The sequence below is a fragment of the Zophobas morio genome, unplaced genomic scaffold, assembly GCF_036711695.1.
Source record: "Zophobas morio isolate AGI-343-1 ecotype UQ-CSIRO unplaced genomic scaffold, CSIRO_AGI_Zmor_V1 ptg000012l, whole genome shotgun sequence".
In the NCBI taxonomy this organism is placed as follows: Eukaryota; Metazoa; Arthropoda; class Insecta; order Coleoptera; family Tenebrionidae; genus Zophobas; species Zophobas morio.
The window spans coordinates 8,574,809-8,594,078 of NW_026972117.1; the positions used below are offsets into that span (position 1 = coordinate 8,574,809).

A 19,270-nucleotide genomic window follows, 5' to 3' on the forward strand; every position below is an offset into this window, starting at 1 on the left:
CGTTTTTTTGAAAAATTTTAAAAATATCGGAGGTTCCTAGTGTTTAATGTTTGAAAAAGTTAAATAATCTCTGCGATACCCTATGTTTTTTTATGTTTTCGGAGGAACCTTAAGGGTTCCAGGTGTTTTGTTTTTTAATAATAATAATAATAATAATAATAATTTATTGTACTCAACAGAGATTAATCTCCAATTACAGAATACAAAACAAAAGTAAAAGTACAAAACAAAAGTAAAAAACAAAAGTAAAAAACAAAAGTAAAAGTAAATAGTAGTCTAACAGAATACAAAACAAAAGTAAACAAAAGTAAATAGTAGTCTAATAAATAATTAAATACAACGTATGCCAGCAAAATATATCTAAACATCAAGAAAAAACAAAAAAAAAAAAAAAATAGAACAGCAAGGATAGCTCATTATAAAAAAGAGTAGAACAAAATTCTGACGCTCTGTAATTATGTGTTATGCTGTAAATGTATGGATTTCGATTGAAAAAACTTCCTTACCGCTACACCCTTGGGCCAAAAAGATGCAGCCAGAATATCATTTTGATATACAAAATCGATAGTAAGTTTGAAAGAACTATATAACTCAGGAAATTTAGAGTCCAATTTAATAAGCTTAAAGTCAGGAAGACGTTTATTTTTCAGCACTTCTTCATGGGATTTTAACTTAAATTTGATATAATCAGTAATCTTGTTCACATCAACATTAGGGTTTACTCTTGTAATATGTATATGACTGCTTTTTTTTCTGGTGACAGCTACGAAATCATGATCACTCGATGACAAATCTGACGAACCTGAACTAGAAGCTATATCTGCTGAGCCAATAATTAACTTACTTACTTTCGGCCGACGTTTTAAAGTATCACCTGTTACCTCCTTCTCAGAAGGATTTTTACCATTGTCTGAAGAATTATTTAGATCAACTTCATTACATGAATTCGTATTAGGATAAATAATAGTGTTCCGTATTTCAGGTTCGCTTTTGTTTACCACTTTTCTTGCTTCCACACCACTCACGTTTTTATTCATAATCTTACTCGAAAAAGCGTCCATTGATGATAAACTACAATCAGTGGAGCCTCCCAAGTTGTTCGAACTTTTTATCAAAATGTCTATCATCTCACTTTGCGTTTTTACACGATCCCTTAGCTCCTTTATAATTTCGTCTTTTTGTTTAATAATATAATTGAAAACAGCAATATCAACCTTTTTCTCAGGTCCACTCATTTGTTCCATTGCTTCAAAAAACTCAGAATCTTCGCACACAACAGGAGGCATTTTCACTTTATCACAGCAAACTAAAGACTTACTGTCCAAAATTTTTACATAAGATACACCCTTGGCACAACTAAGGTGGTACACATTATCACACGATATACATTTTAATGCACTGACAACTTTTGATTTACATTTTCTGCAGATTTGTGCAGACGTACCGGACTGACTACTACTATTGGCATCCATCTTGGCAATTTTTGAAAATCTTTTAAAGAATCTCGGGTTTCCTACTGCTTAATTTTCGAAAGAAGTCTGGGGTCTTCGGTGGTTTGTTTTTTGAAGAATTTTAAAGGATCTCGGAGGTTCCAGTGTTTAATATCTGAAAAAGTTAAACAATCTCTGGAATATCCCGCGGTTTTTTTTTATTTCTGAAGAACTTTGAGGGTTCCGGATGTTTAGTTTTTGAATTTTTTTTAAAGAATCTCGGGATTCCTAGTGCTTAATTTTCGAAATAGCTAAATAATCTTTGGGGTATTTCGTGTTTTTTTTTTAAAGAATTCTAAAAAGTCTCGGTGGTTCATAGTGGTTAACTTTTGAATGAGCTAAGTACTCCCTGGGGCATCCAGTGTTTTGTTTTTTTGAAGAATTTGAAAGAATCTTGCAAGTCCCTAGATGTTTAATATTTCAAAGAGCTAAATAACTCTGGAATACCCGGTGTTTTCTTTAAGATTTCTGAAGAACCTTGAGGGTTCCGGATGTTATTTTGAAAATTTTTTGAAGAACCTCGGTGGTTCATAGTGCTTAATTTTCGGAAGTGCTCTGGGGCATTCGGTGTTTTTTTGAAGAATTAAAAAAAATCTCGGTGGTTTCTAGTGCTTAATTGAATGAGCTAAAGATTCTCTGGGACATTCGGTAGTTTGTTTTTTGAAGAATTTTAAAGGATCTCGGAGGTTTCTAGTGTGTAATATTTGAAAAAGTTAAATAATCTCTGGAATATCCGGTGTTTCTTTTTTAAGATTTCTGAGAAACCTTGAGGGTTCCCGGTGTTTTGTTATTGAAAATTTTTTGAAGAATCTCTGCGTTCCTAGTGCTTAATTTTCCAAAACAGCCCAAAGGGCATTCGGTGTTTTTTTTTTGAAGAATTTTAAAAAAATCTCAGTGGTTCATGGTGCTTAATTTTTGAACTAAAGTAACTCTCCAGTGGTTTGTTTTTTAAAGATTTTGAAAATTAAGTTTCCCAGTTTTATTTTATAATTTTTACCTTACTTATGCTCATTTGTGGCTTAATTTGACCTGATCTGACCTGACCTGGCCTGGCCTGGCCTAACCTGACCAGACCCGACCTGACCTGACCTGATCCTAACAGATCTAGACCTTATCGGACCTGTCTATCTTTTCGTTGGAATGTAAATAATTTATTTAAAATTTTAAAATTAGTTTCTACTGAAAAATTCGCTCTTCATTCTTCTACTATACATAATGTGCTGTATGTTAATTTTAGAAGTAATGAGTTAAATATTTCTATTGACTTTGTGGAAAAACCAGGAAATAATTAAAAACTGATAAACAATATTGGAGCTGTTTTGACCTGAATTTCTCGTGGTTTCACGACGTAATTTACTTTTCCAGTGAACTAGGTTTCTCATTTTTCGCCTTGTGCTATTTTTGGTTTATTTAGGTGAAACTGCAACCTATTTTTATAGGAAACGATTTTCATATTGTGACTGAGCCTCTTTTATATTATGCAAAAAATGTTCCCGAATAACGAAACCATTATAAAAATCAACCAAATAAAAGGAGCCATTTACACGTTGTTCGACGGCGACGCCCGACTCCACTCCTAATATCATACAATCAACACATTTACTTGCGAAAGAAAAGCCGTCACGTGAAATTTTCAACCCGCCGAAATGTAGACATTTCCCTACGTACGTGCACCTCCTGCCCCGACAATTAACAATAATTCATGTAATTTTCCTGTCAATTATTGGCAAACCCATTTGCGTAACCACGACTTACAAGCCAATAAATTTCTCTTTATCGTTTACAAACCACGTTGATTGTTGTAATTACACCGACTGAGGACTTATCGGGAAAACTGTTTTCGTCGTGCAAGCGAGGAAAAATTGACACACAACTGCGTTTTCCTCGCATATCGATCTGTTTGTGCCACTTTAAAAGTTGACTTTGCCGGCGATAATTAAGCAAACCGACTTGACGCCCAGCGGAAACGCATCTATTTTACATTTTAAATCTATTAGCGTGACGTCACGGGAGGAAACCCGGATGTATAATATTCAAAAAGCCATGTGTGCGGTTATTTATCTCGCGAGGATTCTGTGGAAGTCGACTCTGCATAAAGTGGAAATATCGAGTCGTGCGGTTTTATCACCGGCTGGTATTTCTGGAATGACGGAGTTAGAGTTGTAAGCCGGGGATTGATAAAACTATTTGATGCATATTTAAAGCGTGTGTTTCTTTCTTTTTAAAACAGACGTACCGGGATTAGGTTGGGGTGCGAATGGGACGGTAGGGCTCGAAGTGCAGGGAAAGGTTGCTTGGGTTTGAAAAAGTTAAGTGCTTTAATGTTTTCGTTCTTTTCTTCCAAAATTGCGTTCTTTGCGGACGCCACCGATTAGAGGGAGTTGTCAAAAACTCTGTTAAGGATACCGCAAAAATAGGTGTGAGCTTAGTTAAAAAGAATTACTTTCTTCTTTAAGTCCGTAGTAAGGATTCGGTTATAAATAAAAATTTGTTAATATTCTGGAATGATTAAAACAATGTTAGTGCCTTATTAAAATTATTGAAAAATTTTTTAGACAAACATTCTGTGAATTTGTTTTTTTGTGATAACCCCTCTGTGTTAAAATTTTCACTAGTTGTGGATTATTAATAATACTAAAAGCCAATGTAGGAAGGTTTTTAAAAAATTTCGGGAACATTTGGTGTTATTTTTAATGTAGACAATAATCTAAATTGCCCCAGTATTATTTTTTTTTTAACATACTGTATAACAATTCTAGAATATCTAAATACACAAACAACATTGATTGAATCCCGGGCCATACTTTTTAACAAAATCAATATCTGATATGATTATTGGTAACAGAAAGACATTTTCCCAGTGTAGACTGCGTGAGTTTTATCTGCTTTTTGCCGTAAAAGCTTTAGGAACACCTGCTGTTTTATTTTTGAAAGGAGTTTTGGGGACTCCTTGTGACGTGATCTTTATTTATTTAATTTAAAATATTCTCGGGGATGTCGTGTCTATTGTTTTTGAAGTAAAAAAAATATATTTTCAAGGGACCCCGTGTTTTTTAAACAATTCTGGGATCCCTGTTGATTACTTTTAGGAGTTTGGGAGATTCCTTGAGATCCTTCGTGGATTATTTTTTTCTAAAGAATCTTGGGGATCCGTGTTGTTTTTTTTTCTCAGAATTTCAAAGAATCTCAAGGGCACCCAGTGTTTGTTTTTTGGAAAAGGTTGAAGGAATCTTAGATGCTTTAAGTGTTTTTGTTTTTTGCTGAATGAAAGAATCTTCGAGGCTCTCAATGTTTTATTTTTGAGAGAATTTGAAGGAATCTCAAGGGTAGTGGGTGCTTTCTTTTTTAATGAATCTTGAAGGTTCCTAGTGTTCTTTTTTTTAAGAATTTTAAAGAATCTCAGGGGCATCCGGTGTTTGATATTTAGCCCATAGCGTTTTATTTTTGAGACAACTGTAAAAGATCTGAAGGACACCGGCTGTTTTCTTGTTTAATGAATTTTGAAAGTTCCTGGTGTTCTTTAATTTTTGAAAGAATTTATAAAATAGGTAATCGAAAGAATCTCAAGCCTCTTGGTGCCCTATTTTTGAAAAAGTTTGAAAGAATCTAGGGACTCTTGTGCGCCTTGTTTTTGAAGTAATTTGAAAGACTCAAAGGGACTCTGAGTTTTTTATTAATTTTAAAGAATCCTTTGAAAAAATCTGTTTTTTTTAATTTAAAGAATCTTCGGACCGGTTAGTGTTTTATTCTTGACAGCATTTTAAAGAATTTCAGGGGCACGCAGTTCTTGATTTTTCAGGAACTTGAAAGAATCTCGTGATTTCTGAGATTTCATTTTTGAAAGAATTTAAGACATAGTAATCGAAAGAATCTTGGTTCCCTTGGTGTTCTGTTTCTGAAAGAGTTAGAAAGAATCTCGGCGATCCTTTGTGTCTTAATTATCTTTTAAGCGATTTGACAGAATCTCGGGGTCCTCGTGTGTTTTTAAGGGACCCTATGTTTTGTATCCTTTTTGATTCTAAAAGTTGGAAAAGTTTGAAAGAATCTTACGAAGTCCAAGTGTCCTTACTTAATCTAAAGAATCGGACCTCTTAGTATTTTATTTTTGAGAGAATTTTACATATTCTCCAGGGCACCAGGTGCTTTTTAATGAATCTTGGGCTCCGAGTGTTTTTTTTCTAACAATTTTAACGAATCACTCTGTGTTTGATTTTTTAAGAAATTGGAAAGAATCTTGAGGCCTTTGGGATTTCATTTTTGAAAAAATTTTAAAAACAGGTAATCGAAAAATTTTTGAATCTCTTGGTGTTCTATTTCTGGAAAAGTTTCAAAGAACTCGGTGATCCTTTATGTCTCAATTATCTTTGAAGTTATTTGAAAGAATCTCAAAATACCTTATGTTTTTTTCTTTAATTTTATAGAATCCTAGAGTTACTGTTGTTTAGTTTTTCGAAAACTTTGAAACAATATTGGAGCTCCATAAGTTTCTTTTTTTAGGAATTCTAAAGAATCTCAGGGGCACGCTGTGTTTTTGGTTTTCAACGAACTTGAAGGAATCTTGGGGTTCTTGGGATTTCATTTTTGAAAGAATTTAAAAAAAACAGCATTCGAAAGAATCTTGAGTCCCTTACTGTTCTATTTTTGGAAGAGTTTGAAAGAATCTCGGTGACCCTTTGTATTTTAATTATCTTTGAAGCAATTTAAAAGAATCTGGGAGCTCTCATGTTTTCTTTTAAAGACCCTAGGGCACCCTATGTTTTAAAGAATCTTTGTTTTTGATAGAATCTTAAAGAATTTCAAGGCCACGCAGTCCTTGGTTTTTAAGGATCTTGAAAAAATCTTGTGTCTAACGAGATTTCATTTTTGAAACAATTTAAAACGTAGTTATCGAAAGAATCTTGTGTCTTGAATCTTGGTGTTCTATTTCTGAAAGAGTTAGAAAGAATTTCGGTGATCCCTTGTGTCTTAATTACCTTTTAAGTAATTTGAAAGAATCTCGGGATCCTCGTGTGTTTCTAAGAGACCCTATATATTTTTTTCTTTTATCATTTTAAAGAATCTTGGAGATCCAGTCATCCCCACCACTAATGTGATGACGTCACTTCAAAATTGTACATAGTAAATGGGTTTTAAATTGTATAAAATAATATAGTCCTAAACATGTAGTTTACGACTCCGAATTCAGATTTTACCCGAAACGTCCAGATTTTTGAAAAAAAAAATAAAAATTATGAAACAACATTTTGCAATTTAATTTTGAATCTGCTAATCCGAATGTTTTGAAATGTTGCAGATGTTTTAAGGCTACAAAGAGCATCATAAATCTTTACTCAAAATATATTTGGTTTTCCCCTCCAAAAACTTGATGACGTCAGCTCAAAAGTTTGCCAAATAAATCACATCTAAAATGTACAAAAAATGATGAGTATGTACTTGTGATATATCAGTCCATCCATATTTTTTGGATTTGCATATACAGGGTGACTCAAAAAAATTAATGAATGCGTAAATTTATTTTATTGATTTACTCAGGAACTACAAAACCGAATGCTTTGAAATCTTGAAGATGTTTTAAAATTATCATAAGCATGGTAAATTTTTTATCAAAATGTATTTGGTTGTCCCCCATAAAAAATTTATGACGTCACCACAAAATTTTGCTGAATAAATCCTATCTAAAATGTACAAAGTATGGTAAATCTCTTCTTGTGATTTATCATTCCATTCAAATTTTTTCGATTTGCATATACAGGGTGACTCAAAAAAATTAATGAATGCGTGAATTTATTTTAATGAATTAATTAGGAACTACAAAACCGAATGCTTTGAAATCTTGCAGATGTTTTAAAGTTATAAAGAGCATAATAAATGTTTAGTTAAAATATATTTGCTTATCTCCTCCAAAAAATTGATGACGTCAGCTCGAAAATTTGCTGAATAAATCCTATCTGAAATGTACTAAATATGATGAGTCTGTACTTGTGATTTACCATTCCATTCATATCTTTTGGATTTGCATATAAAGGGTGACTCAAAAAAATTAATGAATGCGTAAATATATATATTTTATTGGTGTACTCAGGAACTACAAAACCGAATGTTTTGAAATCTACTGCGAAAAAAAAATATAATAGGCATGCAGTCGTCACGTTTCCGACAGCGAGGGAAGTACTGTCTAAACTCTTTAGACCAATTTTTTAATTTAAAGAATCTTCTGACGTCTTAGTATTTTATTTTTGAGATAATTTTACATATTCTCCAGGGCAGCAGGTGTTTTTTTAATGAAATTTGGGGCTTCTGGTGTTTTTTTTAAGGATTTTAAAAAATCTCAGGGGCACGCGGTGTTTGGTTTCTAAGGACCTTGAACGAATTTTGAGGTTCTTGGGATTTCATTTTTGAAAGAATTGAGAAAGTAGTAAGCAAAAAGATCTTGAATTCCTTATTGTTCTATATTTTAAAGAGTTTGGAAGAATTTCGGTCACTCCTTGTGTCTTAATTATCTTTGAAGTGAAGTAATTTGAAAGAATCTTAAGAGATCATGTGTTTTGTTTTTTTTTAATTGGAAAGAATCTTGGAGTTTCTGTTGTTTAGTTTCTGGAAAACTTTGAAACAATATTGGAGCCCCAAGAGCTTTTTTTAAGAATCTTTTTTTTGAGAGAGTTTTAAAGAATCTCAAGATCACCGAGTGCTTTCTTATTCAATGAGTCTTGGGATTTACGAGTGTTTTTTTTTAGGAATTTTAAAAAATCTCAGGGGCTCACTGTATTTGGTTCTCAAGGAATTTGAAACAATCTTGGGGTTGTTGGGATTTCATTTTTGAAAGAATTTAAAAAAAAACAGCGTTTGCAAGAATCTTGAGTCCCTTACTGCTCTACTTTTGGAAGAGATTGAAAGAATCTCGGTGACCCTTTGTATTTTAATTATGTTTGAAGTAATTTAAAAGAATCTGAGAGCTCTCGTGTCTTCTTTGAAAGATTCTAGGGCACCCTATGTTTTTTTTTAAAGAATCCTAAAATTCTAGTTGTTCAATTTTTGAAAAAGTTTGAAACAATCTTAAAATCTCCAAGCGTCCTTTTTTAATTTTGAAAGAGTAGTAGATCTCCAAAAGTTTTTTTTAATTTAAAGAATCTTTGTTTTTGAGAGAATTTTAAAGAATCTCAAGATCTCCGTGTTTACTTTTTTAGTGAATCTTGGGGGTTCCGGGTGTTTTTTTTTCATTTAAAGAATTCCAAGGCCACGCACTTCTTGGTTTCTAAGGAACTTGAAAAAATCTTGTGGTTAATGAGATTTCATTTTTGAAAGAATTTAAAACGTAGTAATTGAAAGAACCTCGTATCCCTTGGTGTTCTATTTCTGAAAGAGTTAGAAAGAATCTCGGTGATTAATTATTATCTTTTAACTAAGTGATTTGAAGGGATCTCGGGGTCCCCGTGTATTTCTAAGGGATCCTATGTTTTGTTTCTTTTTTAATTCTAAAGAATCTTGGAGTTCCAGTCGTTGAATTTTTGGAAAAGTTTGAAAGAATTTAAGATGCTCCAAGTATTCTTTTTTAAGTTAAAGAATCTTCTGACGTCTTAGTATTTTATTTTTGAGAGAATTTTACATATTCTCCAGGGCAGCAGGTGTTTTCTTAATGAAATTTGGGGCTTCTGGTGTTTTTTTTTTAAGGATTTTAAAGAACTTGAAAGAATCTTGTGCCCTTTGGGATTTCATTTTTGAAAGATTTTAAAATGTTGGTACTCGAAAAAATTTTGAATCTCTTGGTGTTCTATCTTTGAAAAAGTCTGAAACAATCTCGGTGATCCTTTGTGTCTTAATTACCTTTGAAGTAATTTGAAAGAATCTCAAGAGACCCCGTGTTTTTTTTATTTTAAAGACTCCTGGAGTTTCTGTTTATTTTTTGGAAAACTTTGAATGAATATTTTAACTCTAAGAGTTTTTTTTTTATTTAGATAAATATTTTTTTCAGAGAATTTTAAAGAATTTCAAGACCACCGAGTGTTTTCTTTTTTTAAAGAAATTTTAAAGAATCTCAGGGGCACGCGGTGTTTGGTTTCTAAGGACCTTGAACGAATTTTGAGGTTCTTGGGATTTCATTTTTGAAAGAATTGAGAAAGTAGTAAGCGAAAAGATCTTGAATTCCTTATTGTTCTATATTTGAAAGAATTTCGGTCACTTTTTGTGTCTTAATTATCTTTGAAGTGAAGTAATTTGAAAGAATTTTAAGAGATCATGTGTTGTGTTTTTTTTTTTAATTTGAAAGAATCCTGGAGTTCCTGTTGTTTAGTTTTTGGAAAACTTTGAAAGAATAGTGGAGCTCTAAGAGTTTTTTTTTATTTAAAGAATCTTTATTTTTGAGAGAATTTTAAAGAATCTCAAGATCACGGAGTATTTTGTTTTTTAAAGGATCTTGGGGTTTCCGAGTGTTTCTTTTTAGGAATTTTAATGAATCTCAGGGGCACCTTGTGTTTGGTTTTCAAGGAACTTGAAAGAATCTTGGGTTTCTTGGAATTTCATTTTTGAAAGAATTTAAAAAGTAGTAATCGAAAGGATCTTAAATCCCTTATTGTTCTATTTTCGAAAGAGTTGAAAGAATCTCGGTGACCTTTTTTATCTTAATTTATTTATCTTTGAAGTAATTTGAAAGAATCTGGGGGATCTTGTTTCTTGTTTTGGAAGTACTTTTAAAGACTCTAGGGCATCCTATGTTTTATTATTTTTTTTTAAGAATCCTGGAGTTCCAGTTGCTCAATTTTTGGAAAAGTTTAAAAGTAACTTGAGAGCTCCTTTGCGTCCTTTTCTAATTTAAAGAATCTTCTTGCATCTAAGCGTTTTATTTTTGACAGTATTTTAAAGAATCTCGAGGGCACCGCGTGTTTTTTATTTAATGAATTTTGCGAGCTCCTGGTGATTCTGTTTTAAGGAATTTTAAAGAATCTCAGAGACAGTCTATTTCTGTGTATTTTTTAAAGTAACTTGAAAGAATCTTTTAGCCCTTGGGGTTTCATTTTTTAAGTAAGTAATCAAAAAAATCTTGAGTCTCTTGGTGTTCTTGAAAGAACCTCGGTGGAGCCTTGTGTCTTAATTATCATTGAAGTAATTTGAAAGGAATTCTGGCCCTCCAACCCTCCGTGTCTCTTCTTTTTACAGTAATTTGAAAGTCACTCAAAGACCATTTGTTTTGTTTTTCTTTTTAATTTTAAAGATTACTGGTTTCTTATGTTTAAGTTTTTGAAAAAATTTAAAAGAATCTTAGGGGCTACAAGTGTTTTTTTTTTAATTTAAAAAATCTTCGGCACGGTTTTTGTGGTGTTTTTTTGAAAGATTTTTATAGAATCTCTGCACTGCCCAATGTTTCATTTTGAAAGACTTTAATGAATCACAGGGGCTCCCTGCGCTTGTTTTTTAAAATAGGTTTTCAAAAGAATCTTGAAACTCTTAGTGTCCTATTTTCGAAAGACTTTGAAAGAATCTTGGAAAATCTTTGTAGTGTTTTTGAAGGAAATTGAAAGAATCTCGGGGACTCCTTATGGTCGTCGATCGCATTTCAGAGATGACGTCAGTGACTTTCTAGAGCGGATGAATAATCAATTTTTGTCAATATTTTGTAATCAATAAATTAATGTTAGTGTTTCACTAAATTTTAACGAAGTTCATGATATAGGTTTTAAGACAAATTGCAAAATTTCATTGCAAGCGAAATTAACAAATTTTGTTTGGCGTTTTATGTTCTATAAGATAATTTTAAAGTACAGCCGAATATTCTAATTATTACCGCAGTTTTGGAGATTATCTGTCTAGTAAAATCGCCTAAAGCCAGATGCCAGACAGACGAATTCGGAAAATTGAATATTACTAAAAATAAAAACCTGTAATTATAGCCTACAAACTAAAAACAACGATATTTTGTTCTATAAACCCCACAATTTTCCACATAAGGTCGGACTACGATATTAGTTACATTATTTGTATTATATACGCATTCCTGCGATATTACGTACGATAATAAGGGCTTCCTAATGAATTTTCAACCAAAAATATCTCCCTTGTTTACTCTTCTGCCATTAACGATTGCTGCAGCACAGTTTGAACATTATTTATTCATCATGTTAGATTTTATCAGACTTTGCATGATACGCATAAAGTTAACTGACACAGCGTATCCTGTTAATCAATTTTTATAGATAAAACATGCACAAAAAAATCAGAAAATCTTAATAACTGCGTGACAAAAAACACAAATGAAAAACTGGATAAATTTTTAAATTCAAATACATTATTAACGATAACCTCTCTCTGCAATTTTGAACCAAAATTATGAACAGTTTATAGAATTAATACCGCTATTTGCCCACTAAACGAATGAATGGAATAACAAATCGCATTTTGCTACGAAATCGGATAAAATTCTGCTTTTTAACAGATTTTACCAATGAATAACATGACGAATAAAATTTTAATTCAATTTAACATTACAAAAACTCCCGTATCTTCCATTCAACGGAACAATTGAAACTAAAAGCCGTGTTTATTCTGAATTCCGAAAAATATTATTCTGTCATGACTGATTCATCTATTCCGAGTGCTGGAATACGTAATGGCACGTCCATAAATACTTTGTTAAAAATTCACAACAACGGATGCAACATTTGCTCTAGTGTGGGTATTTTTTCGAAACAGGTGTTTTTAATTTATGCAGAGTTAATAAAGTGTGCTCGGTGTGGAAGCTTTTAACTTTCAAATGCGTTTTTTATGTTTTCTGCAGTTTGTTCCATATATCATGAAAAAGGTATTTGTGAAATAGACTCTCAACCGTAAAAAAGGAAGTCGTTTAGCATAATTTAATATTTGTGTTTTGTTTTTTCAGTTTTGTTCAAAATTTATTATTCGAATCGGTGCTGCAGAATTTACCTTCAGTTCATTTATTTATAACTGAAAATAAACACTCCCTAAACATTTTAGTATCAAGCAGAACCTTAGTTCTAAAGTTCTTTATTAGACTATTTTATCGTTCCGGTTCACTACTTTCGAAAGACAGCCAAAGTTCTAAAATTTTCTGCCGAATTGCCCGTTTTGAGCGCTCCCCTTAATTTTATTACCTACTGCAGGTCGTAAAACCAGTTTAAATACGCACGTTAAGCTCTTAACAGTGTCATACATATTGATTGGGAACTTCCTGAAAAGTCAATTCTTTCTTCGCTCTATTAATTCGTCGAAAATTCGCAAAGCGAAAAATTCCTTTCCAAATTCGATCTCCTATTTAAAATTTAATACCACAGGAAATTAATAAACGAAAATCAATCGCCACACCGGAGAGAGTCTCAAACCTGGAAGATTGACTTCCTGGAAAAATTATTAGGTTTAGAATTAATCCGGCACGAAACAGGAGAAAATGAAAGCCGTGTTTTTGACTGTTTTATTAAGGCGGAGTCAGCAAGCAATAATTATCTTCTAATCCTATTAATTTATCGAAATGGATATTTAATTTTTGCGTGTTGTTTTGGCTTAAATAAGGAGCTCGTGGGCGGAATCAGTATCTAAGCGAAAAAATAAATTTTCGGGGGGTGATTAGTTGACTCGAGGTATCTGTACCTCGACCCTTTAGGAATCTACATAAAAGAAGTAATTTAGGTTGAGATACTTAACACGATGTTTATGCCCAATGTTTCCCTCCATCTGACCCCATTCGCTGTCAGGATATAATCGTCTTACACCGCCGCCAAGAAATTTCGGGCTAAGTTCCTTACCAAATATTGAATTTCAGACAAGTGGAGAACATTATTAATTCCCGAGCCTTCCGTTTTGTTTTTGATACGAGAAGATAAGTTAGTCGTTACTCCTTTATTCCCGCTATAATTCACCTAAAGGTTTCATTTCGGTTAATCGTCGGTCGATTTTCGGTATGAAAATAATGACCGAATCTCGCCCATCCAATTCAGAAAACGTGTTGCTTTATTAATTAATCGATATACCAATTATTGCTGGGTCTTCTTTTCCCCGTTCCAGCGCCGAAATAATTACGGCGCCGATTATTATAGTGTGCGAATTCGAAAGATTAGAGTCAGCGATTTAATTTAATGATCGAGCTGAAACCAGTAAATATTTCAGCGAAAGGTCCCGATTAAACCTGACATTACCGCCGAAATTGAGGATTTTGTTAGAGTGTTCGGCTGAATCTGCTGACCGATTAACGCTGCGAAAGGTGGAGGATTTGCCTTGTCTGAAGCTCGAATGTCGTGATTGCGAAAGTTCCCCACTCGGGTTTTTAATAAAGACGGGATGATCTGACTACTATTGTAGCACTAAGCTTGCAAAAAACGCACTATTATGTGAGAACGAAAGTTCGTGCACAACATGCGTTTCATGCTTTCTGGGGTTATTGTTATTGATTAATTAATCATGGTTGTACACTTTTTATTTTCCATGCTACGTCAGTCGGTTCCCTTCCTGCTAAAATTTATATCTCCTGCATTATTTAAACGCCACCGTTTGTTCCGCAGATCCACAACTTTCCCATAAAATCTTCATCCCACTTTCAGAATTTTCCAAATCACTTCCAACTCCGAATTTCTGTTTACTTTTTATTGAGCACTTTAAATATGTATTCATTGCACGGTACTGGCCGAATTTACAACCGGAAGCGGAAACTCGACATTATGCCAAGGATCCTTCTCACAATTCAAATACGGGAATGAATCATGTATGTCCCACAATTCAAGAAAATGTAGCCGTAGCGCAGCGCCGTATTCTGGAAGCACGATACGTCTGGGACATTTGTCTTAAGTTATTAATAGGGGTAGAGCCCTGCAAAGCAGAAATATTGTGTAAGGATGTGTTAATAGACGTTAATGTTGTGTTCCGGAGCAAAAAATTCAGCGAATCCCTCGTCAAAGAAGGAGCGATAAAATATCTTGAAGGATATTTCGTGCTACCTCACCCTAAATGCATCCACATTTATCTCCGGAACAAGAAACTGAAACAAAAGTTGCCCGGGTTGGAGGGAAGTAATCAGTTCAGGGGACCACCTGAGTTTGGAGGGTTTAAATCTTAAAGCGATATTTTGCATGAAGAGAGGGTGGCTTTAATGATAAGAAAATAAAGGGTTTTGTAATATTTATTTATAAGTTATTGATAAATTTCTTCAACCACGGCAAGTCGTTGACAAATATCATAAGTAGGAGAGAAGTGAAGTCTGATCCGTGGCTCCCTAAGGACAGAAAACACTTAAATACTGTATTTTTCCTATTCACTGTTGAATGCAGTCTAGCTTTAGAATTTTTTGATTATTTTCGAGCTTTTCGTCAAAAGCTCAATTTTTTAAATATTTGACCTCTCTAGGGGAGAATTTCTTTTATTAATTTAACCCTTCAGGATTTTTACGCTGTTTCATTCCTTCCAAAATAACTACCATTTTCCAGAATTGCAAGAATGTGCCAAATTTTGAAACATGAGACATTTTAATTCGAACTCAGAAAATTCTAAAACCGCTTATCATCGCATAATTATTGGCGATTAAACGTCGCTTGAAAACTTGTTTGATCTACAGACCAGAGCGCACTCAGGCCAATATCGACTCTAAGCGATTTATCTATAAGCCGATTTTCATTAGACCTGCTCTGATACACATCCACTACGAAGACCTAACTAACTTTACAACTAATAAGTGAACAAAATTCTTGAATATCTTAACGACTTAATGCATAATGTTCCTGAATCACAAAATTTACATTTCAACAGTCCTGAACTTAGGCTTTATGAATCCGCTACTGAGATTTTTCGGCTTTCGATTTCCGATTTTTCAACTTTAGATATCTCAGTTCTTCAATATTTCAATTTTGGGGTTTTTCAATTTTTCCATTCTTTAAATTTTCGATTTTTCGATTTCTTTATTCTTCGATTTCTCAATTTTCCGATGTTTCAATGACAAGATTTCTCAATTTTGGCCTCTTCAATTTTAGGATTTTTAAATATTTAAATTTTTCAAATTTTGACGTTTCTAAATTTTTAGTTTTCCGATTTCTGAACTAATCTTTTCTTTCATTTTCTCGTTTCGCGACTTCTCAAAGTTTCGATTTTTTTAAATTATAAAATTTCGCAATTTTTCAGGTTTTTTGATTTATCAATTTTTCGATTTTATAAGCTCACGATTTTTCGACTTTGCTTTTTTAGTTTTTCCTTTTTTCGCTTTTCCAATTTTTTAATTTCTTAATTTTTTGGATACTTCTTTCAGTTTTGGGATTTTTCAATATTTCGATTTTTGTACTCCCGGACTTTTTGGATTTTGAATTTTTCATTAAACTTTAGACTTTCCAATTTTTCGACGGTTTTATACTTCGATTTCTCAATTTTTCAACTTTTCGATGCTTTAATTTTTCAGTTTTTAAAATTTTAGGTCTTTTGATTTCTCGAGTTTTCAGTTCTTCTATATTTCAATTTTTCAATTTTTCGAATTTTTAAATTTTCGACGTTCCTAAATTTTCCTTTTTAAAATTTTTCGATTTTTTGATATTTCAGTTCTTTAGTTATTATTATTATTATTATTATTAAGTTGAGCGACCGGGCAGAGGCCGAGGCCTGTTATGCCCGCGCTGGTGAGCGGGTTCTAAATCTACTAGTGCATTACTGCGTTGTTTGGGCTCGATAGTGATCGTATCTTTTTTTAAAAACTTGTAGGGATTGACTCTGAATGACCTCGATCGGAAGCATATTCCAAGAATTAAAAACCCTGTTCGTAAGGAATACTTGACGTGGTGTTGTATAGAACTTTTGCCTTTTGCAACTTGAATTTGTGTCCTCGCAGTCTAGGGTCCATGTTTATCATGTATAATTGCCGAATGGGCGATATAGGGTTTGTGACAGCCTGAAAGGTAGTGATAAGGTCTCCTCTTATACGTCTATCCGAAAGGGTGGTTAGCTGCATTAAAGAAAGTCTTTCATGGTACTGCGGTCTGACTCTACCAAAAGGCCTTCTGGTAGCTTTACGTTGCACGGATTCTAGCAAGTGGATATCACGTTGCAAGACTGGGGTCCATATTGAATTACCAAACTCTAAAATTGGTCTTACAAAGGTTTTGTACAGTTTAGAAAATGCAACTGGGTGTATTCTAGAAAATGCCTTCCCCAAGAGAAACAGTACTGAGTTCGCTTTCTTGACAGTACGCGCTATGTGGTCAGACCACGTTAGTTCTTGGTTTATGAAGATACCCAAGTCCCGACAGCACTCAGTTTTGGTTAATTCGTTTCCACCTAAATAGTACTTACACTTTGGGTTTTTCTTTCCGATATGAAGCACGTAACATTTCTCACAATTCAGTGGAAGTAACCAATCTTTAGACCAGTTGTATATTGCGAGCAAGTCCTTTTTCAAAATTATATTTTTACAGCTATTATTATATAATTTGATGTCATCCGCGTACATTGCAAATGGCGACTCAATACTGATTTTAAGGTCAGCAGTATATGCAATAAAAAGTAGAGGGCCCAAAACCGAACCTTGTGGTACTCCACTTAATACTTTTACTGGTTTGCTGAGACTGTTTTCTACTTTAACGCGGAAGGTACGATCAGTTAGGTATGCATCAATCCAATTGTAAAGCTTACCCGATATACCGAGGTGCTTGATTTTGTAAAGTAGTCGGCGCTTGGGAACCCGGTCAAACGCTTTGGAGAAATCTAAGTATAGTACATCTAGTGAGTTGCCACCATCATTCTCCTTAGTCCAGTCTGATAGACAACATAACAGGTTTGACTGAATGGATTTGCCAGGTAAAAATCCATGTTGCTCTATTGGGATTAATTGATGTTCATTTAGAAATTTTATTAATTGGTCGTATATAATGGATTCCATAAGTTTGATAATAATAGAAGTCAGACTGATTGGCCTGTAGTTGTTAGCATTGAATTTGTCACCCTTCTTGAAGATAGGTCGGATTAAGGCAGTCCGCCAGTCAAGAGGGAGCAGGCCAGAATTAAACGACTGAGTCATGAGAATGCATAAAGGTTTACAGAGGGTATCAGCACAGTTTGATAAGCATTTGGCTGTGATAAGATCTGGCCCTGGAGATTTGGAAGCGTCTAGACTCGCCAGCTTTTTGTGCACCACGGTAGGGGTAAATACGATCTCGCTAAATGATGTAGGGTTGCTCGAACCGAGTATTTTGGGGATATGACCAGGAGGCTCATTTGTAAACATGTGAGAAAAAGCATCCGCGAATGTATCCGCGATGTCTTTACTATTTTCTATAATATCTCCGAAGGGACTTTGGATCTGTATCTTACCAACAGGACCCGAGAGCTTAATATGGAGATATTTATACAGCCTTTTAGTGTCTTTAGACTCCGCGATGTTTGATTCGTAAACGCATCTGGCCTCTTTGATAGTGGCCGATAGTCTGTTTGAGAACTTCCTATGAGTCTTGTAGTCACATTCGGAGCCAGTTCTTTTGTATACACGCCACAGCGTTCTTTTATTCCTTATTAAACTTAAGATTTTTGCATTAATCCATGGCTTTTTGGATGATCTTTTATCGTTAACGAAGGTGGTATGTCGTGCAACAGTACTGTGAAGACAGCTCTTGAAAATTGTCCAGTTGTCAGTGACTAAAGATTTGGATAGCAATGAACGCCAGTCGAATTTACTTAGGCCCCGATTAACTGCATTATAATCTATTACTGCCCTCTTTAATGAGACAGTTCTCGTCCGAGATGACTTGCAAATTTGGAGGTCAACTGTTAAAACGATATGATCCGATTTTCCGATTGGGTCTAGATAATCAAGATTAGTTAAGGAATGTTCATCCGATGTTATTACAAGATCAAGCGTGGAGGGGCTCTGACCGAGTCTGTATCTCGTGGGTTGGGTTACCAACTGATTTAAGTGTGTACTTGTTATCATGTCGACAAGAAACTGCGACGAGGGTTTATGGTGTCGACCATATTAAAGTCACCAAAAATGAAAACTTTTTCATGAGCAGCCGTTAAATTGAGGATCAGTTCTATTAGAGTTCTGTCATTATCAATAGAAGTTGAGGAAGGTCTATAGATGCACCCTAGAACAAAACTAGTGGTATTTGTAGTTAATTCTAGAAACAGCGATTCAACGCCACCTAACTCAGTACCAATGTCTTTAATGTGAAATTCTGAGAATATTTGGTCAGCTAAATAGATACAAACTCCGCCTCCTTTACTCCGATTCCGGTCGCTACGGTAAATTGTGTATCCGTCCAAGGCAATGATGCCATCCGGTACTGATGCGGATAACCAGGTCTCTGTCAGTATGATAATAGAAGGTTTATCTTCCTGAACAAACGCATTTAGGTCGTTATACTTTGCCATCAGAGAAGCTATATTAGTGTAAGCTAGTTCTTCGATTTTTCGATTTTTCGACTTTGCTATCTTGGTTTTTTGATTTCTCAGTTTTCCAATTTTTTTATTTCTCAATTTGTGGATATTTCTTTCAGTTTTGGGATTTTACAATATTTTGATTCTTTGACTTTTCAATTTTTCGACTTCTGGATTTTTAGATTTTCCGAATTTTTAAATTTTCGATTTTTCAATTTTTTTTATTTTTAACTGTTCGATTTTCCCATTTTAGCCTATTTCTCAATTTTTCGATTCCTCGATTTCTCGATCTTTTGATTTTTCAATGTTTCGATTTTTCGATGTTTCGATTTTTGAATTAGGTATCAGATTTTTCAATTTTCCAATTTTTTTAATTTTCGAATTTCCATTGTTAATTTTTTAGTTTTTCGATTTTTAAATTTTAGATTTTTAGATTTTTC

At 33.7% G+C, this 19,270-nt stretch overlaps 1 protein-coding gene and 1 long non-coding RNA gene across 2 annotated transcripts in view; one reads left to right on the forward strand and one right to left on the reverse strand.

The window, feature by feature from the left end:
• Window positions 1–19,270, forward strand: part of LOC135127731 (chaoptin) — a 477,252-nt gene that overhangs the window by 21,177 nt on the left and 436,805 nt on the right. The window lies entirely within an intron of this gene.
• Window positions 768–1,468, reverse strand: LOC135128312 (uncharacterized). Its single transcript, XR_010280365.1, has 2 exons — window positions 849–1,468; window positions 768–802 (listed from the first exon to the last, which is right to left on the reverse strand). It is a non-coding gene; the product is annotated as an uncharacterized LOC135128312 (long non-coding RNA).